The sequence below is a fragment of the Pseudophryne corroboree genome, chromosome 1 (assembly GCF_028390025.1).
Source record: "Pseudophryne corroboree isolate aPseCor3 chromosome 1, aPseCor3.hap2, whole genome shotgun sequence".
NCBI classification, from domain to species: domain Eukaryota; kingdom Metazoa; phylum Chordata; class Amphibia; order Anura; family Myobatrachidae; genus Pseudophryne; species Pseudophryne corroboree.
The window spans coordinates 243339248-243364931 of record NC_086444.1 but is presented as its reverse complement, the minus strand read 5'-3'; the positions used below and the strand labels follow the sequence as shown (position 1 = coordinate 243364931).

Sequence of the window (25684 nt, the reverse complement as noted above, 5' to 3'; positions counted from 1 at the left end):
CTGCAAACTGGCCACACCCCTAAACATGAGCCCCTACCACTACTTCCCCCCGGTGGGCCCTACATGCCCCAGTCCGACCCTGTAGTGGGTCAAGCTAAGCTTTGATATCTCCTTTATTATGCACTTCTTATATTGTCCGGATACCTAAACCATGCAAAAACTTGCATTTCCCCATGGCTTTAGCTTTCATAAACAGAGCCATCAATATGGAATCATCACATGGTATCTCATAGTGTTGCAGAACCACACTCTGCTGCGGTTTCCTTTCTTCCCCCCGGCACTCCTCCAAAGAGCATTGACCTCATGCCAACCACTTGGATTAAGCACCAAGCAATTGGAGCCATATCTAATTTAATCACAGGTGAAGGCATCCAAATTAGATGATATCAAGCTTATTTAATGCCATTTAAAGTGAAGCAGCTCCTTGTAGTTTTACAGACTGATTAGGGTCCTTTTCTTACAGTCATCAGTTTATTATCAGGCATCATTGTTACTTTGGGAGACTTGTGCTGTAATAATAGACCAATGGCCTGATATCCCTGTAGGGCAATCTGGGTGCTCCTCATTTATACACTAGGAATGTTATACTAGTGGTAAACTAATGATTAAGAGACAATTCTCTTCACCACTCGCTAGGAATTTGTTGCATAATGTATACATTTTGTCTAAACTTTAAACATTTACTTACACATGTAGCTTTGCTTACTAAAGGATTACCCCCTCCCAACTCTATTCACCATGTATTGTCTACTGATAAGCCTACCTACAGTACTAAGTGAATGACTAGAGACAACAATCCACACTGAACAGTAGACACCTACAATCCAAATGAGACACTGCCTGCAGTTCACCCTGTGTGGTGTTTGATTAGGTGTGTAGTTAAACAGTAAACATCTAAACAATAGCTGACAGAACCATCCTGGAGATGGAAGAAAGAACTGAGACAATAATAGAGAATTGCATAAGGTAATGAAAAAAGAGATTACAGGAAAAACTGTATATTTCTCCTGCTCTTTTGTGTTGTTCTCAGTCTCAGTCAGTAAAAATCCAGTGTTGTGGGGGGTCTTATCCTTAGTAAAACATGAAATGCAGCCCTGAGCTATTGTTTCTCTTACACTAGTAAGTGTAACCAGTGCTTTCAATGCATGAATTTTTCAAGGCTGGGCTATGAAGATACACCTATGTAACAGGACTCAGAAACAAGGATGTGTATTCCGTGACTGGGTTATTGGCCGTGTACTTTTCCCTTTGATACTCCGGTAGTTTAGTGTGCTAGTGAGAAACACTTGAACTCAGCTTCATAAAACTCATATAAGTACCAAGACTGTAGCCACAACAAGTCCCAGCTCTGAGCTTCTCATTGTGTTGTTTTAGGAAGCAACAAACAGACAATGGGGGTAATTCCAAGTTGATCGCAGCAGGAAATTTTTTAGCAGTTGGGCAAAACCATGTGCACTGCAGGGGGGGGGGGGGGCAGATATAACATTTGCAGAGAGAGAGAGATTTGGGTGTGGTGAGTTCAATCTGCAATCTAAATTACAGTGTAAAAATAAAGCAGACAGTATTTACCCTGCACAGAAACAAAATAACCCACCCAAATCTCACTCTCTCTACACATGTTATATCTGCCTCCCCTGCAGTGCACATGGGTTTGCCCAACTGCTAAAAAATTCCTGCTGCGATCAACTTGGAATTACCCCCATTGTTGGAAACTACTTCTTGGTTGCTGTTTCCTGCTATCTGAATAACATGCAATTTAATCACTGATACACAACATACGTACAGTTCAAAAGACTATTTTTGTGGCCTGTAAGAAGCAGGACCTCAGAGACAGGATGCTGGGACAGAATGTTTTGAATGTCCAGAATTATTAAACTGTTGCACTATAAATTCCATTTTGTTCTGCTAATTTCTTCTCTCATAACCTTATGCAGTTTTTACCATATACTCTTATACTTTTGGTTTAGTGCCTTATTAATTGTTGAAGAAAATAATGTAAAATTTAAAACATGTGTTACAACAACAATTTCTAAACATGACATTACACCATTTACTTTTTATTTATTATTAACCTGTACACACCCTACTGCCACACACACACTGACAAACGGCCTAGACACACGCACACACATATATAAAATGGGCAGTAGACCGTCTCTCGTACATATTGAAACTTTATTTACAGTCATTTGGCTTCTACTCCAGGACAGTACTTGAGTTGCAATATTTACATTAATATGAACACCTCCTAACTCCTCCTGCCCAGATATAGGTGCTCGGTATAGCAGCTTTTTCTGGGTAAAGTAGTTACACTGACCTCATACATACAAACATAGCTCTTCCATGCTTTCTTACATCGGGCTGATTTAGACCTGCTTTCTATATGGCTGTCAGCCTAATCTCTCCACAACTCTTTCACTCTGAGTGGTCATCTGTATGATCCAACTGTTTCCACTGTAACATGTCCCTGTAGGAGCCGTTGCGGTAACCGCCACAGTGTGCAGTTATTAAACCTGTCACCTGTCTCCAGCCCCTTAACCTCCCAACATCCACAAATGGAGAAACACTTTTGGCTCGGCCTCTTCTCCTCACAGCAGATAAGCAGGATCTGAAAGGGTGCGCTACATATATCACCTCATACACAAAGGTATATGCCCCTGTTCAGAAATTTCACGCCACATTTGTGGAAATGTTTGTGTGCTGTATCAGCTACTTTATACTGTGATGTGTGTTACTAGATAATAGTAACAAAAGTCAAAAAGTCAACTGAAATCACTGCCTATTGTTGGGGCTGCCTGTATCTGCACTGTCATCTTTACTCATCATTAGATCTAGAAAATATTGGTGTACTTATGTAGGATGTTGGTTAGAGATATCATCCTATAGGCCAAGATATGTATCTATTGATGCAAAAGGAGGTATTGGAGAGATCATGGACGTTCCAACTATAGGGTGTCTTTAATGTCCAATGGCCTCAACCGATGTCCACTCAATGGTGTGACTTTCATTTACAGCAGATATGAGCTGCAGCAAGTGGGCGTCTCAGTAGGAAGCACATCGGCTGTGGTGTTAGCAAAAATTTGGATCAGCCGCTACGGCACCTCCATCCACTTCTGAATCTGGCCCTTCCACGTCTTTTTAGCTAAGAAAATAATATCTAAGCTACATATTGTTATGGGCCTGATTCAGAGGTGGGCGCTGCTGCATCTGTTGCTGGAGTCATGGCTGTGATAATATGCAAATGCTAGGAACAGTTTCCCCTGGGTAGATGCCTGCGCCTAAATGTGCAAGCCCTGAGAAGCCAATTGTATCTTCCCTTCACGCTGTAATACCGCCAGTTATGCTTTAGATGCCACCATTTGCACACCATCACATGCACCATCATATGCACTTGCACCAGCTCCAGGGTTGGACTGGCCCACAGGAGTACTAGGGAAACCCCTGGTGGGCCCTTATGCCTGGCAATGTGGCAATGTATTGATGTTCGGTACATTGCACATGCACCAAACTTGTACTGCACGTGTGCAGTATGGATCCTCTGTCGTCAGACGTAGTAAGGCTGCAGATGTCAGATGACTAACAGTGTGCAGTTGTTTGGGGATGGGGAGGGGGCGGCAATGGCTCCTTTTCAAAAAATGTCCCCATTTTGATGGAGTGCAGAGGCCCAGGGTCTCCATCTTCTGACTAAGATTTTCTGGCCTAAGCGATGGAGCTGCTGCAGCTGGTCTGTGTAACCTCATGGTTACTCAGCCGGCCAATGGTGTCGCAGGTGATCTGTTGATAACACTGGATCACACTGATGATCACACTGGATCACACCTTCATGCAGGAGGTGTCTACTTATACCAGAAGCCTCCTGCTGCATTACCATATCTGAGCATATCTGTTGATTCCAAGTAAACAGCAGCAATGCTCTTTCCGCCCACAACTGAATCACCCCCATTGTGTGTCCTGTACGCGACAGCACTTTGTGCGCTCACTCTGCGTAATACAGGTTTTATGATATTTTTTAGTAACTGTGAATATGGACATTGCATGCTAATAGTGTGCGCCTCTACATCAGGCTCTATTTGTCACAGTAACCCCAGACATTCTACTTCTTTAGGATTAGTGTCAGGTTTGTCTATTACAAAAATTGTTGTGGCTGCGTGTGATTGGAACGTAGCTGGCAAGATAAGTGTGCATATTTTTGAAATGAGAAACTGTTAGGAGTCTATGGGCCTGATTCAGGTTGGATCGCTATTCTCGATCCACCCGCAAAAATTACTAAAACGATGCAGGCAGGACCTGTCCTGTGCATGTGCCTACATTTACTGTGAGTGTCCTTACTGTGAGGTGGCTGCAGGTCTCTGCCTGCAGCCACCTCACAGTTGTCATCCACTGCCTCCTCACTTACCCACGGGCTCTCCCCATCACCTACTATCTTCCTGTCACCCTTTGCCTTCCATTTCACTCTCTGCCTCTCCCTCTCACCCTCTACCTTCCCCTGTCACCCTCTGCCTCCCCCCATCACCCACTATCTCTCTGTCACCAATGGCCTCTTCGGCTTTCACCCACGGCTTTTTCCGCTCTCACCCATGGCCTCCTCCCTTGGAGAAGAGGAAGGGGGCCCAGAGCATATTTTTGCACTTGGGCCAACCACTCGCAAGGTCTGCCACTGTCCCTATTGTTACCATTCAGAGATGCAGTTCTGATTCAGATGCAGGGTCTAGTGCAGCCATGGCCAACCTGTGGCTCTTGAGCCGCATGCGGCTCTTTCTTTATTCAAATGTGGCTCCTGACACTCAAAGTCACCTGACCACAACAGATCCTGGAAACTGGTGCAGTCCAACCAGACACACAGCAGCACTACGGCGACTGAAAACTGAGGGAGCCAGATACTGGGCTGTAGTGACATATGAGGGTGGGCTGGAGTGACACAAGGGGGAGCTGCCTGGAGTGACACAGAAGGATCCTGGCAGGAGAGACATAATGCGGAAGCTGACTGGAGTGATACAGGAGGGTGCTGGCTGGAGTGACACAGGAGGGTGCTGGCAGGAGTGACGCAATGGGGAGCTGGCTGGAGTGACAAAGGAGAATCCTGGCAGGAGAGACATAATGGGGAGCTGACTGGAGTGACACAGGAGGATGCTGGCTGGAGTGACACATTGACACATAGGGGAGCTGGCTGGAGTGACACAGGAGGGTGCTGGCAGGAGTGACGCAATGGGGAGCTGGCTGGAGTGACAAAGGAGAATCCTGGCAGGAGAGACACAATGGGGAGCTGACTGGAGTGACACAGGAGGATGCTGGCTGGAGTGACACATTGACACATAGGGGAGCTGGCTGGAGTGACACAGGAGGATGCTGGCAGGAGTGACACATTGACACATAGGGGAGCTGGCTGGAGTGACACAGGAGGGTGCTGGCTGGAGTGACACATGGAGGAGCTGAAGTGTATTATGTGAATATGGCTTTTTCAATATAGTTTATGTGGATCTGGAGTTTTAAATTATTTTATGTGGAAGTGTCTTTTTCAATGTATTTTATGTTGATTCTGGCTTTAAAATTTATTTTATGTGGATCTGGCATTTTCATTGTATTTTAGACCAGGGGTGTGGCCTAGCAGTCACAAGGTCACAGCCCATTTTTGCACATGCGCCTTTGGCTTGATGTCAGCTCTTTGCCGTACCTAACAAGATTTGTTGGCTCTTTGTCTCTGACTGGTTGGCCACCCCTGGTCTAGTGGATGTACTTGGAAGATAATGGGGATGGCTAAGCAAAGTGGACATATCATGGGTGTGTCGCTAAAAGCAACTGTGCCCAAAGATGCTGAACCACTCACACCATACTCGGACAGAGAAATTGCACATGCCATAGGGTTGGTACAAGTTTCTGTGGTGCGACCGATGATGCATACAAAGATGCTTCTAGAAGGAAATGCACCAATTCAACATGCTGCAGGTGGGCATTTTAGATTTATAAAAACTCGCTGTGGCTATAGCAAAAGTTGCAGATGCAACTGCAGTAAAAAACGCAGCCACGTCTGCATCCGACTCAGAATGGGGCCCTGTATGTGGTAGAGTTGTATTACTTCCACCTTAAATCTCCACTTGGCACTGTCAGTCCTCTCCGAAAGTCTCTGAGCTCAAATGCATTTGGCTATAAAATGCATTGGAAGCAGAACAGCATTTTGTAGAAGCTTTGAATTGTAAGTATAGTTTATTGGATTAAAGCCAGGCCTGTCAGGTTTCTTACTAGTTGTCCACAGATAATTTCCATCCCTCCTCCTTTTCCTAACATTCATTTTCTGTAGATTAGAGGCCAACCTGGAACAAATCTCTGGACATGAAACCGAGTTGTCAACTCTAGAACTAAAACACTGAACAAATGCTTAAAAACTGTAACACTGTCATTAATAACATTTACAGCGCATTCTACATCACTTGATACAATTCAAAGGAAATGTTTAGCAGTGACTGGGGTTCAGTTAAGGAGATGAAATGCACTGTTTGTGCTAATAAATGAAAAATATAATCGTGTTTTAGGAATCCGACACTAGGCAATATTTTCAAAAATCCACTTTGTGTACATGGATTGATATACAATATATATATATATATATATATATATATATATATATATATATATACAGGTTGAGTATCCCTTATCCAAAATGCTTGGGACCAGAGGTATTTTGGATATCGGATTTTTCCGTATGTCGAAATAATTAGATACCGTAAAGAGATATCATGGTGATGGGACCTAAGTCTAAGCACAGAATGCATTTATGTTTCATATACACCTTATACACACAGCCTGATGGTAATTTCAGCCAATATTTTTTATAACTTTGTGCATTAAACAAAGTGTGTCTACAGTCACACAATTCATTTATGTTTCATATACACCTTATACACACAGCCTGAAGGTCATTTAATACAATATTATTAATAACTTTGTGTATTAAACAAAGTTTGTGTACATTGAGCCATCAAAAAACAAAGGTTTTACTATCTCACTCTCACTCAAAAAAGTCCGTATTTCGGAATATTCCGTATTTCGGAATATTTGGATATGGGATACTCAACCTGTATATATATATATATATATATATAATACGCAAGGCTGAGAGGTAAAGAACAGTCAGAAAAACTAGGACATTCTGCATTGTTAAGTGTGTTCTTTTATAGCTTGCCAAAGCAATCTGAATCTAACATAAAGAGCTGTGTCTATTCTGTATGTATGTTTTTTTGTACATAAGCCATGTGTTGTGTGTCTGTGCATAAGTGTGTCTGTCCTTGTAAATGTGTGTCCTGTGTGTATATTTATTTGTGTATACTGTAAGAATTATTGTAATCATTAATGTGTGCCATCTCATTAGATGAGGGACAACATGATGTCACATCTGCTCTGCCTATGAAATGATGCATTGTTGAATTGTATCAGGGTGCAGATGAAGTGTTGTAATCAGACTGTAGTTTATTTTTTATGCTGCATTAGTAATAGCTAAAGTTTCAGCATTTCATATATAGCGGTTCAGCTTTATAGGCCGTCTAAAGACATGACAGCAAGTAAAGGACCAGCCAAAAACTGGCATACAGGGATGACTAGGGGTTTGTAGTGGCAGCTTAATGCCTTAATCCTCTCATGCCATAGAAGAAAGGGCACATTTGTGTGAACACATGAGCACGCATATGTCCAGAATAGATAAACCCTGATTTGCTATATTACATCAGTCTATGTGAGTTTATGATCATGCATAGTAAGAAGTAAAGCATGGCAAGCAGATTAAGCATTGAACATCTTGGGAAAAGGTTTATTAGGTAACAATATAATATTTTATATACTGTATTTCTAACTGCTTGTTATAATACACCTTGAACTGTCCAGAATTCCTTAACCCATCACAAACATCTACAGTTGTGAGATTTTGCTGTTCTATTAGAAAATCTATGTTAACGCAATTCTCAATGGTATTTAACGCCTTATTTTATTTTGCAGCTCTTGAGTAGGTGAAAACAAAAGTAGTTAAAAAAAATATCTTTATTTTAGGAAAAAAATGTCAGGATAGTGCAGAACCTCTGGTACACCTCTCCCAATGAATAATCATGTGATCAGTGATCCGGGAGGGCAGTCGGTCCCTGTGCTCCGCTGTGACCCCCCAGTGCTGTAAAGTGAGATGCCGACTTCACAGCATTACTTCACTGTACTGGGAGTCACAGCAGGAGCACAGTGATCAGATGACTGGCTGCCCTCATCAGATCACTGATCACCGGTCCTTGAGTACAGGTGTAGTAAGAGTTAATTTTTTTTATAACTTTTTTTTCACACAGTGATCAGTCTGTGGTCCATCAGGCACATATGGCTGATCATAGGGGCTATCTCTGAGCTCAGCCTTTACTGCCTTCAGGCAGAGAAGGCTGTGAAGGAGTAGGGGAACCGGAGGGAAACCTGGTTAACGCTATCTCAATATAGCTTTATTATAACAGGGCACCCTCTGGTATTTCTTTACAATTTATTTCATAAACTACAAGCATAGGTAATGCAATCTGCTTATTAAAAAATATGTGACATAAAGGGCTTGGAGAATAATTTAGCTAATTCTCCTCCAATTGTCCATTAGTACATTTAGGTGATACTAACATAATGTGAAAAAGGTGTGAAAACACCCTTTTTCACATTATTTTAGTAAAACTTATTTTATTAAATATGCCATTGATGACTACAGCCCCAGTGGTTGCATAGCTACAAGATTACAGTTGGCATTTCAAAAAAACTAGCAAAACCAGCCACAGTAATTCCATTTTAAAATAAATTATGTTGTATGGTAGGTAAGCACAATAGGATACCTTTACGACCCACTTTGAATCACATTACTATCTTCAAGGTAATTTAGCAGAAAACAACTTTTCAATGACTTTTCAGCAGGGCCAGTTACACAATGCCCCCAGCAGTGCCAGTTACACAATGCCCCTAGCAGTGCCAGTTACACAATGCCCTCAGCAGTGCCAATTACACAATGCCCTCACAGTGCCAGTTACACAATGCCCCCAGCAGTGCCAGTTACTCAATATCCCCAGTAGTGCCAGATACAAAATGCCCTCAGTAGTGCCAGATACACAATCCTCCCAATAGTGCCAGATACACAATGCCCCCAGTATAGTGCTCACCACCGCTGCTGCTGCGCCTGCCACCAATTCCCTTGTGTGAGGGGAGGAGAGTACAGCGTGCATCTCTCCTGCCGGTCACTGTGTCCCGTCTCCAGAGGCCACTTGAAATATGGCGCTAACTTGTGAGCCAATCAAATCTTGCGGACTGGCAGCCAATCAGGAGCCACCACTGCTGGTCCACAAGCTCTGATTGGCTGACAGGTGTGTGACATTTTAAAAGGCCGCCAGAGATGGGGACACAGTGAGAGGCAGGAGAGCTGCACACTGCGCTCTCATCTCCTCAGCAGGGCCGAAACTAGGATTTTTGACACCCGGGGTAAGGCAGTAATTTGGCGCCCCCCATGCATAAACACAAACACACACACACACACACACACACACACACACACACACACACTTTGGAACCATGTCAAAAACACAGGAATGAACAGTTGGCAAAGTGACAACCAGCATTGTCAGGGTGCATCCAGTACACATTCCCTAGGAAAATGGATAGGAACACAAGAAAACTACAACAGTATTGTGGGGGACTCTGACTGTCCAACTGTTGTAGGACTACAAAGCCCTGTATGCCAGTAAGGACCCACAACCAATTAAAGAGAAGTACCAACCCTCTGGGGAGGGGGACCCACACAATGTGTGTTATACTGGCTGCAGAGAGGAGTCCCTAGGACTGGCTGGTGTTATATACCTGATATAAGCATGCAAACACTGTATCACACACCCTGGGGGTGGGGTGGGGACTCCAACTGGCCAACTGCTGTAGGACTACAAAGCCCTGCATGCAAGTTGGGACCTAGGACAACACTTTGGGAGGCAGCAGCTGTCCTGGCGTATAGAGACTTCACCTCAGTGCCCAGACTGGTCACATGTTGGGATCATAGCAATCATCAACAGCAGTGTGCCCCAAGCCTGGTACAAGAGACCCATCTGAAAGCAGGCGTATCTACATATTCTAGAATTCTATTAACACACACTCACTAAACCTTGCCTATGAATATCCTGTTACTGCCCAGTTATACCATACTTGCCTACTCTCCTGGAATGACCAGGAGGCTCACGAATCTCAGGTGGTGCTCCCGACTGCCTGGAAGAATATTCAATTCTCCTGGATCTTGCCCATGTCCACCCTGTGCTGCCCACTTCCAAAATAAAAGGGAGTGGTCCAGGTGGCCGATGACGCAATTTAGAATAAATTATGTCATCATAGCCAAGGGCCTAATTCAGACCTGATCACTGTGCTGCAAATTACACTGTCTTGCGATCAGATAGTCACCACCCAGGGGGGGTGAAAATTCGCCCTGTGCAAGTGTGGATGCATGTGTACGCTGTGCAAAAATTCCCCTCAGTCAGCGCACAGCTGCAAAACCGTTCGCATCACACTCACCACCAAACGTCCTCTTCCTGTCAATCACCTTGCGAATGCTTGTGTGCTCAAAATTTTCGCACCAACCTGTTGCTGTTTGGTGATGCGCCTGCGCATTGTGGTGCATATGCATGCGCAGTAGTTCGAAAATGCACAGCAGTGATTGGGTCTGAATCAGGCCCCAAGTCCCTCACTTTAAAATTCCAATAATCCCAGAATTGTACAGGGAAGGCAGGTCCGCACTAACGCTATTATGCCACCACACCACCTGCAGCATCCATTTATGCTGTGCCAAGCACACATCACATAATCGACTATAAGGTGCACAGTTTTTAATACGCAACATATACACTTTCTCTAATCTTTACGTTTTACTTTGCTAATTTTAAAAGTATACTTATTGTATTCACAATATTACCAAGAAAAGTTTTGTGTTAATCTGTTCTGCACCACACAAAATACTGTACTTTTTTTCTCTACTTTGTTTAGATTAGTGCGATAACATGTCATCTGCAGAACTGACTTGTGTTCAACTCTCCCCAACTCTGCTTCAGCCATTTTGGTTTTGTTAGAGTATTTAAAATAATATTTATATTTCATTTTATTATTATTATTATTATTATTATTATTATTATTATTTAGTGTCTGCAGTGCCATACAAGGAATATACATTAATTAATACAATAACTGTGTACTCTGCTGTTTGGGAGCATCTGCTGACCCATTTCCCTTACTGTCGGTTTTTACACAGTGGTTTAATGTGAAATTAAATTACAGTGATGTATCTTAAAGTATATATTGTACTTGTGCTGATACACTGAACCATCACTGCGCAAAAATACAGAAAGCTATTAGCAGATCTGCCAATACTAACATCTAATGAAGACTAACGGCTTTATATTTCAGCTGTGTGAGACGAGAGGGCCTGTAGGCAATTACCCACAGTTCATGAGAAAGCCACTATAAAGCAGACTGGCGACAAAAAAGTGATCATTCTCCAATAATGCTATGATTGTTCACACTGTATAATTGCCGGTCACATGGCTACTTGGGCATCCTGGGAAAATGCAAAATTAGTTCACCTACTTCCTGAGCCCAACTGTTTTCAAATGATTGGAGTACAATAAATATTAAGGCCAAATAATTAAGTTATGTAGATAACCAAGCACTACTACTAATGCAACATCAAAGTATAAACCCCACATACAGTACAAACTTGTATATAAGTTGCACAATAATGGCAAAGAGTTTAAAATATCCAAATGCCACTGTGATTGCATACCAGACTTGCAACTGTTGTCTCACACTGATGAAGGCAGCAATATATGTTTTGAATTCAGAAAAACAGCTCAATTTTGCAGACACTTCAGTAATCATCGTGAAATGTGAGACAATCCTATTCAGCACATCAGCATATGTCAGTATTTCCAGGTTTACTGAAAGTTCTTATACTTTGCTGAAAGAAGAACAGTGGAGCAAATAAATGCACGTACTCCTTAGGTTTGGAGAGGTAAAATAGGCTAGGGATGTGTCCTCATAATTGCCAAATGAGGCATTCCAGTAGATATTCCTTATTACTTGCAAGTGTCTGAGGCTGATATCAATATGCACAACTAGTGTACATTGTCCATCTTGAGGTACCTTCAACACAGCACATAGGCATAAATGCTTTATTTTTAATTTTTTTATAGGCATCCAACTCATCATCAGCCCTGAGGTGTATTTAGTGGTCAGCAGTGACACCAAGAAGCGAGGGGGCTGAGTACACTTTGCCTGTTGGAGAGGTCCGGAGAGGGCCTGGGTCCTGCTGCCCACCCCCCACACACACACACACACACACACACACATCTGCTGTAGAGAGCAGCACTTCGTGAATGGGAGAGAGAGAGTGGAGTGTTCTCTCCCCAGCTCACGTTGCTGTGTGCTGAGGAGCAGCTACAGTCAGTCCTCTCTCTGTGTGGGGAAGCAATTCAATCCATGCGCCCAATCGGATGCACCGGCGCCGACCCCCCCCCCCCCCCCCCCAGCAATGGGATGTAGTCAGGATCTCGGTGGTCGGAGTCCCATCGGTCAGAATACCGGCACCGGGATCCCGACCGTCAGAATGCCGGCAGCGCCATCACAGCTATTCCCGCTCCTGGGTGTCCGCTACACCCATGGAGTGGGAAAAGAACCTCTGGCGAGCGCAGCAAGCCACCGTACCCGTAGGGGTGAATGCCGGCATTCTGGCGGTCGGGATCCTGGTGTCAGTATTCAGACAATGTTGTCTGCCGAAGCAGGGGAGTGTAAACTGCCTGAGCACACAGCGCATCAGCCTAGTGCTGATACACTGTGTCTTTTCCCTGGCCAGCACATGGGCATGCATGAGATCTCGCTTGCATGGGAAGATATGGCAAGTATCGCTAGATCTCACGTGCAGCCAAGAGCCGGCAGCCGCCACAGCCAAGGACAGAACTGTCCACGTTGCAGTGAATTGGCAACAACAAGTGCAGCTGTCGAAAATCAATAGCTGCAGATGTCGGAACGGTCAGTTCTTATACTGCCCTGCAAATCATTGTGCTATCTTGTAGATAGCAGCGCAGATATAGACAGGGGCACAGATACCACTTAATGACGATTACTATATCTACCCCAAGTCAGCTGCTGACAGAAATGGGTCACACTGACAATAATGATGACTATAGGGGAGACAATATAAATAGTAAATAAAAATGAAATAAAATTTGAAACAGTAAATTCAAAATACAGGAATGAGAAGAAATCTAATATTTAGTGGCCCTATAGCAGTAACAGATCACATATTTTATAGCCTTACTGTATATTCAAGTGAACTTAATGATTCATTATGTTGTATACATTTCTAGTGTTGCAGTAACTGGATAAAAGTAACTGTGGGAATAACCATTGGAAACCATTGCTTTTTATTTAGCTAAATGTGCTAGTGTTCCTAATTTTGGATCTGATGCAGAGGTAAAAGCAGGTTTCTTGCTTTTAAGCAACAAATTAAGAAGGTAATTCAGAGATGGACGCAATTAGCATTGCAGTTGTGCCTTTGGATGCCGTAGCGATGCGAAAATATGTAATTATGAAAATATGTTCTGCCAGCATTGCAGATCCAAATGCTTAAGTTTTCTCAGAATAGAACTCCTCTGCTAGGACCCGGAAATATACATCATAAGATGGATACTCTGACATAGAGCCGTAACTACGTGTGTACCAGGTGTGCCTGGCACACAGCGCAGTCGCCCTGAGGGCACAACAGCCAGTATTCCATGTCAGCGGCTTGTAATTAGTCAAATTGAGGGGAGGAGGAGGACAGAGGGGGACTGGAGCCGCAGCAGCACTATGCAATTGGTAGTGGCGCTGCTGCAGCTGTCCCTCTCCTTCCGCAATGGCTGGCCGGCGCTGCTGTGAATGCTGGGATGCGCTTCCCTCATCCCAGCATTCACAGCGGCGGCAGACCACCTATGCGAAAGGAGAGGGACAGCAACAGCGGTGCCACCACCAATTACACTGCGCTGGTGCAGCTCCCTCCTCCCCCTCCCTCCTCCTCCTTCTCCCCTGCCCGGGATTTGCCTGACTGCATGCACCGAGGAGCCTGACTGCCTGAGCCAGTGGGGAGAGATGGTAAATATCTATCTATCTATCTATCTATCTATCTATCTGTCTCTGTCTGTCTATCTATCTATCTATCTATCTATCTATCTATCTCTCTATTCTGTCTGCCATAATGTGTAAAAAGGGGACGCTGTCTGCCATACTGTGTAAAAAGGGGAAGCTGTCTGCCCTAATGTGTAAAAAGGGGGACGCTGTCTGCCGTAATGTGTAAAAAGGGTGACGCTGTCTGCCGTAATGCGTAAAAAGGGCACACTATCTGCCGTAATGTGTAAAAGGGGGATGCTGTCTGCTGTACTGTGTAAAAATGGGACGCTGTCTGCCGTAATGTGTAAAAAGTGGACGCTGTCTGCCGTACTGTGTAAAAAGGGGCAATGTCGGCCGTAATGTGTAATAAGGGGGACGCTGTCTGCCGTAATGTGTAAAAAGGGGACGCTGTCTGCCGTAATGTGTAAAAGGTGGACTCTGTCTGCCGTAATGTGTAAAAAGGGGACGCTGTCTGCCATAATGTGTAAAAAGGGCTACATCTGGTGTAGTGGCGCTACTGTGCGGCGTAATTTGAATAATGGAGACTACTGTGCATCGTAGTATGAATTGGTATTATTTTGTGGCCACACCCCTTCCCCAAGAAGCCACGCCCCTATATTTATTGCACGCGTACGGCACCACTGCCCCTATTTTATATAAGGGGGGCGCCAATGCCGTTTCTTGCACACAGCACTAAAATGCCTAGTTACAGCACTGCTCTGTTATGCTTACAAAACATGCTGCAGACCCTTCACTGCCCCTGTTCTGCCCCCCTAATGGCCACAGCATGTCAATCATGTTGCAGCTTGGCGGCACTGCGAGCGACAATGCCAGACGCTTTCTGCATATGCGCAGAACAGGTCCTGCGCATGCAGAGTAGTAACCATATGGAATAATCAGGACCTAAATATGTATCGACCACATGCACAGTTCTGCACATCTCTGCATCTGGAACAGCCCTATCCTTATGTTTATGCAATACAGAAAGAGGACTACTCCTGATTGGCGCTTGTCAGATAACACCCACATAAAACATTATGATTGAGCCATGATTGGTAGGAAATAAGGCATATCCTTATGTTTGGTTTTACAGCTTTCATCATCACTTCACAATAACATTCCACATATGTGCAACTAAACATAGCACACAATTATGTAAATACACTGTTGACACACCCTTGTTAAAGTTTGGCTACATGCAAACACCCTGGTTCCACCCAGTCATACCAATTCAGCCGCAAGTGGAGATGAGATTGAGTTGTACACAAATGTGAATCTCCTGTACTAGCGTACACTTGGCTTCAGAGTACATATAATGTGAGAACATACATTTGTAAAGCTGAGTGGGTTCAACTCTGCATCTACCCTTTTGCCTTCTTTATCCTCATATACAAGAAGGATGCAATGAGTTTCCAGATGCACAAAAAGTACAGTGACATAGTAACATAGGGGCTAATTCAGACCTGATCGCAAGGCTGCGTTTTCGTACAGTCTGCGATCAGGTCTAACCTGCGCATGCATATGCACCGCAATGCGCAGGTGTGTCACACGGGTACAAAGCGGATCAGTGCTCAGCGATGGGTTTGTGCGAAGGATCCATTTGCATGGTCGTTCGCAAGGAGATTGACAGGAAGAAGCCATTTATGGATGGCAACTGACCGTTTTCAGGGAGTGGTTGGAAAAACGCAGGCATTCCCAAGCATTTGCAGGAAGGGTTCCTGACGTCAGTTCCGGTCCTGGGCAGGCTGATGTGATCGCAGTGGCTGAGTAAATCCTGGGCTGTGCAGAGACTGCACACGATCTGTTTGTACAGCTCTGCTACACATGCGATCGCACACTTGCAAAGCTAAAGTACACTCCCCTGTAGGCGGCGACTATCTGATCACAGCAGTGCAAAAACCGCCTGCTTGTGATCAGGTCTGAATTAGGCCCATAGTAGCATAGTTTGTGAGGTTGAAAAAAAACTAATTGTCCATCGAGTTCAACCTATTTGTGGTCTCCTATGCTGTATTATTTTTAGGACTAATTCTGTCTGGTGCTGATGTCAGCCGTTATGTTTATTTCTCTTTTTTTTTTTTTATAACTATAGTGCGTGACCACGCACCATAACCCTGTATATCCTTATCCATTAGGTACTTATCTAGCCCATTCTTAAAAGTGTTGACCAAGTCCGCCATTACTACTCTCTCAGGCAGGGAATTCCAAACATGTATTGTCCTTACTGTGAAGAAACCTTTACGTCTCTGTGTGCAAATATCTCCTCTCCTCTAAACTAAGCAGGTGTCCACGTGTCCTCTGTATTGATCTTACCAAAAACAGATTCCCTGCAAGCTCTGTGTATTGTCCCCTTATATATTTGTGGATGTTGATCATGTCCCCTATTAGTCTCCTCTTTTCCAGTGTAAACATGTCTAGCTTTGCAAGCCTTTCCTCGTATTATAGCATATCCATCCTCTTAATTAGTTTGGTCACCCGCCTCTGAACCCAGTGAACATTCAATTTTTTCAAAGTATTCACCAGAGGAGTCTATGGAAAGTTGCATGTGCTCAAACCACTTGGTGAAGCATCTGGACCAGTCCAAAGCAGGTATGTCTTCTACATGCTGGATGAAGGTCTCCACTGCAGCTACTGCTGATTAAAAACGAATCTCACGCACCTTGCACTTGATTTGTGGGCACATGAAGAAGTTGCAGGGGGCAAGGTCTGGGCTGTATGGAAGATTACCAAGCTCCTGAATATGTTTATGGGCCAGAAAATCCACCATTTTCCTGGACTTGTGGGCAGATGCATTGTCGTGATGGAGAAGAGCACCTTGAGCGTGAGCTCTTGGATGGCACCTGGACAGGTCTTCCAGCACTTGCGGCAGGCATTGGTTGGCCTACCAGGCCTCGGCGACAGTGAGCTGCTACACAAATGGTACAGTAGCTACATGGCCAGTCTTGGCCACAAAAACAGCCACCATCTGATTGGCCATGCTGTGCTCATGTCGGAACTTCTGTAAAGGTGCATCTACAACTTGGGTCCATTGTGCTGACTGTTGTTTGGGCTCTGGCTCAAAACTGTAGATCCAGGATTAATCACCACTGATGATCACTCAGAGTTTGAGTGAATGGCATCAAACTTGGTCAGCATGTTGTGGTACCAAGTCACCAGAGCCTCATTCTTCTCTTGAGTCAGGTGATGGGGCACCCAGCATGCAGAAACCTTGCTCAGGTCAAGCTTTTTGTGGAGTATCAAGTGGATGGATCCCAATGAGATGCTTATCTCCTTCTCTAACTGGGCCACAGTCATGCATCCACTTTAAGTATGGCATGCACAGCAGCAACTTTGTCCTCGGAGATGATGGACATGGATCGGTCACAGCACTCCTCGTTTTCCAGGGACCATCTCCTGTGCCGAAATTCTGCAAACCACTCAAACACAGTGATTCAGTTTGCAGTCAGTCAAAACTCTCCTGCTGTGCAGACCACTCTTGTAGTCATAGAAGATCATGTCTTACCATTGGCCTCTGTTGAGCTCCATAATGAGTTTGTGAAGGAAGTGAACATGCTGACGTCTTTGGTGTATAGTGCTGCTTATATATGGTTCTGTGCCTTGACATTTCAGAAGAACTTTAGTCAGAGATTATAGTTCACAATCAGTCAGATTGTGTCTACTCTACCTATGCACTGCACATCAAGAAACTTATTGCATATCCCTTGTAAAGTACCACAAACAGCTTCTAAAACAAAATAGTATTCATTTTACAATTCAAAGAATTATGCAATGTTCATATGCTTCCTTTCACCCCCCCACCCCCCACCCCGCTTATCACTATATGTAATGTTGTCAGTCTCTGATAATACTGTAGGATAAATATGTTTGCATTCATTTGTGGTCAACAGTGAATGAATACCCTATATGCCATTGCACTTACTATGCTTACTGCACAACAATTTATTTTAAATGTGATTTAATTTATATAGTTGCCACCTTTTTATATGCAATCATTTAAGTTATGCTCAAAACATTTCCAGATCGAAAGAGCCATGAATAGCATTAGAGACACAGTGGTGCTATTGTCTAACTGTAACGCACAGAAGCCAATGCAGACATTCATGAAAGAGGCCAAGTATCTTCAATGTACTGTACTGCCATATTCACAATACGCTGTGATCAAGCTGTGGGATGTGTTTTTAAATTAAATTTAATGAATTAAGATTGCATTCTTCAGCCTGCCCTGAATGACCTTACATTTCGTCAATACAGATTCCTGGTTTGTGGGTGAAAACAACTGTAGAGTGGCGTACAATACTTTTGCAGAAAAGTCTGAGATTTCTTTGAGACCAGATACTTTGAAACAGTGTTTTGCATCCTGACCCCACTTGCCAGAAACTACTAAGGTTCTGACATTCCGCGCTGTCAGTAACAAGCTAGTCTATCTGCCGCTGTGATATTGAAAATTCCCATATACAGTATGCATTCCTGAGAAACACCATCAAGTAAACATCTCACTTTCTGTTTAATACAGAAAGGTGGAATGACAACCAGATTTAGAGGAATTAAAAAAAAATAAAAAAAATACTGTAAGTGTATCAACAAATTTGAAAGTGTAATTTGCAAACATCATGAATATATGTATGTATACATCTTTGAACATGTTGATCACACCTGATATTAGCAATTTGAAATGTCTATATTTAATATTATCACATTGCTCATGATGCTGTAGCACTTAGGAGTAATTTTAGAAGGTAGTCATTGGGAGTGGATTATGGAAATAAACTTCCTGTTGACATTGTGGATATGAGTAAAACATCCTGATTATGTAACGCTTGGTCATTTTAATGATTCTAGAAACTGGGTGTCAGGTTCCAGGCTTGCTGCCTTGTAGTCCAATAGCTTAAGAAGTAAGCCACATACTGTACTGTATCAGCAACAGAGGGGTTTCAGGAAGTTCTTTATCAGAGTAATATAACAAGGTGTGTTATCCATGTCAGCTTGGGACTTTTTCAGGTGACACAAGTAGGAGGTACTTGTTTCTGAAGTACTCATAAATTATGCATTTAATGAGACCAGAAAATCAAATTTGTCTCTATCAAAACACAACCCACAGTGATTAAAGGGAGGCACTAGAAAAAAAAATCACACAGGAATATTCAATGAGGTGTCAAGAGTCATCTGTGAACTCCAATTACAGCTGTAGTGGTTACGTGTTCTGGTTTTGTTTTAACAAAATTGTATTATTTTAATTATGTCATTGCTCTTGCAAAACACACCTAAAATTACATCTGATTATGGTTTGCACAAAAGTGTATATTCTGGTCATAACTCCGAAAAATGCCATTTTCGGAGATTTGCAAACTTTTTGAATATTTACCATGCTTCAGAATGGGATACACTCTGGAGCTTGTACCCGGTGGGTAATGCGATCTTCAGATATAATCACCCAATACAAGCCTATAGGCTTCATTCCACATTTCCCTCTGAAAGGGTTCCAATCGGACCCCTCCCAACACTCTCCGCAGCACTCACAGCACACAACGCTTTCACAGAAGGACCCCCAGGTCACAAACCCAGAAGTTTCCACACCGCAAAGGACAGTTCTTATGAGAAGAGCTGTCCTCTGCATTAATCTTCATGTGTACAGCATTAATAAACACCAATGTGCGTGAGATCAATGGTAGGATGCATCGCATTCAGAATGTCTTGCTTGATACATCCTGCCCAGAATGTTTACGCATGACGTCATTCTCATGTGTGTTTGCAGACCTTGGCCAGCCACATTGCAAGGAACCCTGTGTGTTCTGCCTGATCTTGAACAACTCTCCTGTCTAAAGCTGGGTACACACTGGAGCAATATTGGGCTGGTTTGCTATTTCATAACGACAAATCGTCTATATTGCTATGTACAGGTGATATGTGGGTGCCTGCGGACACTAGTGACAGACCCTAGATTTGATGTGCTGCACATCAAACCTAGCGATATCGGTAGCGACCTTGTTTATGCTACTGAAGGACGGAACATCATAATTTCATCCTCCATTAAAATCATCCCAGTGTGTACACAGAATCTGGGCTCCAGGGCATTTTGTTCTAAAGTCGGAACGAATGCTGATCGCTCCAGTGTGTACCCAGCATTAGTTTACATTTAAATCCTGAATTGCTTACTACTTGTGTTAGTATTGCTATGTGACTGTGGGGGAGAAGTATCAAGCCTTGGAGAGTAAAGAAGTTGACTAAAGCAACAAATCAGCTACTAGCTTTCACTTATGTAGAACAGTTTTTGAAATGACATCTTTAAGCTGACTGGTTGCTTTGGGCAACTTCTCTAAGGCTTGATTTCTGCCTTTGTGTTCTTTGTGTTCTGGACCCCTGACCCTGGCCTGTCTGACGAGTCTCTTATTGTAAACTTCTTCCTTTGGTTACTATGTCAATCTAGCTATGTCCAACAATCATAAACACTCTATGAACAACCTACTTACAGTATGCTATCCATTTATGTTTGTTCCTGGACTAGATTTCTATTCCTCTTTGGTTAATTATTGATCAGCGACGTTATGCTGATCATTACAACTACTGTAAATACTCTTTTTGTAGCTTTAGCTGTTAGAAACAGGTATTTTGTTGTTGTTATTACCCATTTTAAGGTTATTCCCATTATGTTTATAGTAATGTTATAGTGACTAGAAGTTACACTGAGATTGCTAATAAAAGTTCTCTTTGTCTACAGAAAGGAATCCTGCTAAACACGTATGATACAATATCATGTGATAAGAATGTGACATGTAATGTGCTGTGTGCTTTATATACATTTCTATGCTATTAATAATATTAAAATGCATTAGAATTTGCTGTTGTTATTTATTGGAGAGTGCACATATGAATTGAATGTGTATGGCGGCCAGGCATTGTGGATGTTGAAGGTGAAGTGGAGGGAGAAACTGTAAACATATTAGACTGCTGTTTATATAGGGGCTGATGTAATAACCCTGGAAAGAGTTAAAGTGGAAAGAGCCAATCAGCTCCTAACTGCCTTGTGACTGGCTGTGTTTGATAAATGAGTTACAAGATGATTGGCTGGTAGTTTATCTCCACTTTAGCTCTCTCTAAGGCTTAGTACATATCCCCATTATGCCTTCTAGTGTAGCAAGTTGCTAAAATAAAAAATTACCAAGAAAACACAATTCACACCATTACACTACCAGATTCATCAGACTATTTTACCAATATTCCACTGTCCTGTTTTGATGACCCTGTATCCACTATATCATCCATTTCCTGTTCTCAGCTAACAGGAGTAGAACCCAATGTGGTCTTTTGCTACTGTAGTTCATCTACTTCAAGGCTTGAGTTGATTTGTGTTCAGAGATGCTCTTCTGGTCAGCACTGTTGTAACGCACTGTTATGCTTCGACATCAGGTTGACATGCATCAAGTTGGCATAAAAATGTAAACATGGTAAAACTATAGATAGGGTCAAACTGTCAACATGCTTATCCTGTCAACAGTGACCATGTTGGCATTCATCATGTCTCCACAGATGTCATGCCGACATGATAGAATGATAGAATGTCAACCTAACATCCCTAGTTGCCTAATGGTCACTTACCTGCTCCTGGTGGCAACAGCATCTGCAACTTGGTCTTTTGGGTCCCAACGACCATGTAACCAGTACTTCCAGTGGGGACATCTGATGGTGATTTTATGGAGTATTTAATCCCTAACCCTCCTCCTAGTGTCTTATCCTAACCTCAGCTAACAACTCTCCCAAACATTCAATAAAAAATTTTAAGCAGTCTCAAAGCACGGCTCGTCACTATAACTGATCCTACCCTCACCTACCATGCCCAATCTCCATTCAGAGTAGCATTAGCTCCTATTGTCTTAGCATTGTCCTCTCCCTTAGATTATAAACTTTGTCTGCATTTCCCATATGCACTAAGCCCCACATCCCTGGGCTTCAGTGCAGTGGGTAATGCCAGCTTTTGCTGGCTTTACCCTATAGAAGTCTAAGGGCTTCTTTCCGCATTTGTCTTTCAGAGGGATCCCGTGGTGGGATGTACCGCATCACGGAAGCAATGCATAGTACATCCCTCCCTACAAGTGTATTTGTGTGGTAGGGAATTTAAGAGGATATATACTAAGCCTTTGAAAGAGATAAAGTACAAGCCAATCAGCTCTTAACTGCCATGTTACATGCTGTGTTTTATAAATTACTATTGGGAGCTGATTGGTTGGTTGTTTATCCATTTTATGACTCTCTAAGGCTTACATCTGCCCCTAGACTATGAGCTTATACTGCAAGTTCCAATAGTGCAGTGAATGACTATTCGCTCAGTACAGCGCTGCGTAATAATTTGATTTGTTAATCCAGCTATCCGTTGCTGCATGTTTTTGTGGCGCCTTATAATAAACAATGATAAATATGATGCTGTATGGGACTCCTGAGTACCAGAAACACCCCTAAAAAAATGCTGACTTTTTTAGGTAATGGGATATGGTAGTTATTGAGACTTACAGGTAACTTTACTAAATGTGGGTTTCTAAAAGCTGCCAATGATCAGTGCTTTGGTTGATGAATTTAAAGCGGCAACAGGAATAAATGATAAACCTGCCTTGTTTAGAATTGCCATTTTAACACCATCAATCAAAGCTACTGACCATCATTGCCAAATTGATGTTTATAAAATCTATCCCTTAGCACTCATAATTGTCTAATTTCAGCAGAGAAAGTGGGGCAGAAAGAGGTATATGAGGGTTTAAGAAAAAAAAGTTTGGTTGTTATATTTTTTAGTGCTGTCTTTCTTACAATCACTAAATTGCTCTTTTAGAAATATAAGCAAATTTAATGCACTTTATAAAAAGTTTACAAATTGTAAATCTACATTTTCAATCTTTTGATATATTACATTTTATATTTTGCCAGATACAGTATAGTTCAAAGGGCAGAACATTGTATGTCAAAAGTCAAGACCTATAAGTACAGGTGCAGATATACAACGTACCAATATCAAGCATTTATCTGAAGAAAACTGTGTTCTGGAGTATAATTGTTGTAACACTGGGGTACATGACAGATGCTCAGTTATAGATAAAGAGAGGAAATAAGAATGAGAGTATTTGAAAATAATTACAGCTACTTACAAATGGTCAGACTTTGCAAGTAGCTCAGACCACGCAATTTCCATCAATGTCAAAGTAAAAATCAGACTGGCGACAGACCTCACTAGCCGAGAGAATCCATTTACAAGTGCTCTTTTCAGAGCACTTTCTATTGACAGACGGAGATCCTGGAAAATTTACTCTTTTCTATTTCATTTTGCTCTCTTTAAATTTTACACTGACTAATGCAACAAATCCCTTTTTATGGATCTGCAAAAATAAACATTAATAGCAGAGATGATTTAATTAAACCGTCTAAAATAGAAGCAGCATTCTTCTAAACACGTCCACAGTGCAAACAAGACAACTTAATTGTTTGTTTCTCTAAGGGAAGGAGCTAAACTAGAGAATTAATTTGGTTCAGCATGTGAAACAATTCGTCGGCCTAATTCTGAGAATTAAAGAAGTTTTCTCATACACAATCAACATGTTAATCAGCCCAGGAGAGTGAAGATGGTGTTGCCTAAGTCTTTTATACCTAATAAATAGAGGGTAGGATAAAAAAAAGACCTTGTTCAGGAAAAATGGGCATTAAAGATGTTTAAATGACGTCACCTGTAACACTCAGCTTGGGGAGGCCTGAAAGGGGCCGGGGGCCCATACATCAGGAGATTAGTGAAACCATGCTTCAGATTTATATAATATGGAGTTTATATATCATCTATATGACTTTCAGATGTTTTACAAAAATGTTATATTTAGTTTCATAAATACTCTTATATTATATAAACATACCAAGCATAAGTAAGAACATGTTAAGACCATGGAGGTCATTCCGAGTTGTTCGCTCGCAAGCGGATTTTAGCAGATTTGCTCATGCTAAGCCGCCGCCTACTGGGAGTGAATCTTAGCATCTTAAAATTGCGAACGATGTATTCGCAATATTGCGATTACATACCTCGTAGCAGTTTCTGAGTAGCTTCAGACTTACTCGGCATCTGCGATCATTTCACTGCTTGTCGTTCCTGGTTTGACGTCACAAACACACCCAGCGTTCGCCCAGACACTCCCCCATTTCTCCAGCCACTCCTGCGTTTTTTCCGGAAACGGTAGCGTTTTTTCCCACACGCCCATAAAACGGCCTGTTTCCGCCCAGTAACACCCATTTGCTGTCAATCACATTACGATCACCAGAACGATGAAAAAGCCGTGAGTAAAATTCCGAAGTGCATAGCAAATTTACTTGGCGCAGTCGCAGTGCGGACATTGCGCATGCGCATTAAGCGGAAAATCGCTGCGATGCGAAGATTTTTACCGAGCGAACAACTCGGAATGAGGGCCCATGTTTCTCCTTTGCTGAAGTAATATCTTATCAATATTACACACTTTAGCCAGTCAGGGCATACTTCAGTCTTCTCTTGCTTTATTCCAATAAGGTAACCTGCACACATTATAGAGTTAATTGCTAGAAATGTTTTCAATGTGTCAGTCATTTAATACATACATATCCAACAGGAGTATCCCACTGTAATAAAAGTAAAATCCTTAAATACCATTTATGAATCCATCTGTCCAATTTTGATCAAACCTTTTACTCTATGTTCTTTTTATATATTTTTTTTAATGTGCCCTGGTGATATTGTTTTTATCTCTTTTTAGGGTAGATAGAACTGGGATAAAAGACGCAAAATCAAAACCTGAAATGTTTCGTTATTTTATCCATATTTACCTATACACAATTTTTAAATATACCCCACAATGAACCACAAATAAAGACATTTTGGACAATGCTATGCTTCCAACTTTGTGGCAACAGTTTGGGGAAGGACCTTTTCTATTCCAACATGACTGTGCTCTGGTGCACAAAGCAAGAACTATAAAGACATGGTTTGATGAGTTTGGTGTGAAAGAACTTGACTGGTCCGCACTGAGCCCTGACCTCATCCCCATCAAGCACCTTTGGGATGAACTAGAATGGAGATTGCATGCCAGACCTACTTGTCCAACATTAGTGCCTGGCCTCATAAATGCTCTACAGAATGAATGGGCACAAGTTCCCACAGAAACACTCCAAAATCTTGTGGAGAGCTGTTTGGGAAGGGGGGAGGGGGGGGGGGGGGGCAACACCATATTAAAGTATATGTATGTGGCATACTGGAATGTTAGGAGACCAGAGATATTGGAAAGTTCCAAAAGCCATTTGATTCTTATCAGTGAGTGGGGGAGTTTATGGCCCCAAAACCAGTTAAACCAGTTACTTGCAGACCCTGCCACATGTAGGGGGTTAGGACAGGAAGTGTAAGGGGTTTTAGTAGAAGGAATAAAGCATAGAGTAGAGTGCAGTGTGAGCTGAGGACTGAGGATGGAAGACACAGGCTAAGTGACCAGGGATGAGAGCCCATGCTAGGGCTGTGGAACATGCATTGTACTCCACAGCCCCT

General features: G+C 42.6%; 1 long non-coding RNA gene across 1 annotated transcript in view; it reads left to right on the top strand.

Annotated features, from left to right (window-relative positions):
* LOC135055234 (uncharacterized) overlaps positions 1-25334 on the top strand; it is a 238690-nt gene extending 213356 nt beyond the window's left edge. Inside the window, exon 3 of the long non-coding RNA XR_010243704.1 lies at positions 24903-25334. This is a non-coding gene — a long non-coding RNA (uncharacterized LOC135055234). The remainder of the gene's footprint in view (positions 1-24902) is intronic.
* Positions 25335-25684: the final 350 nt, after the last annotated feature.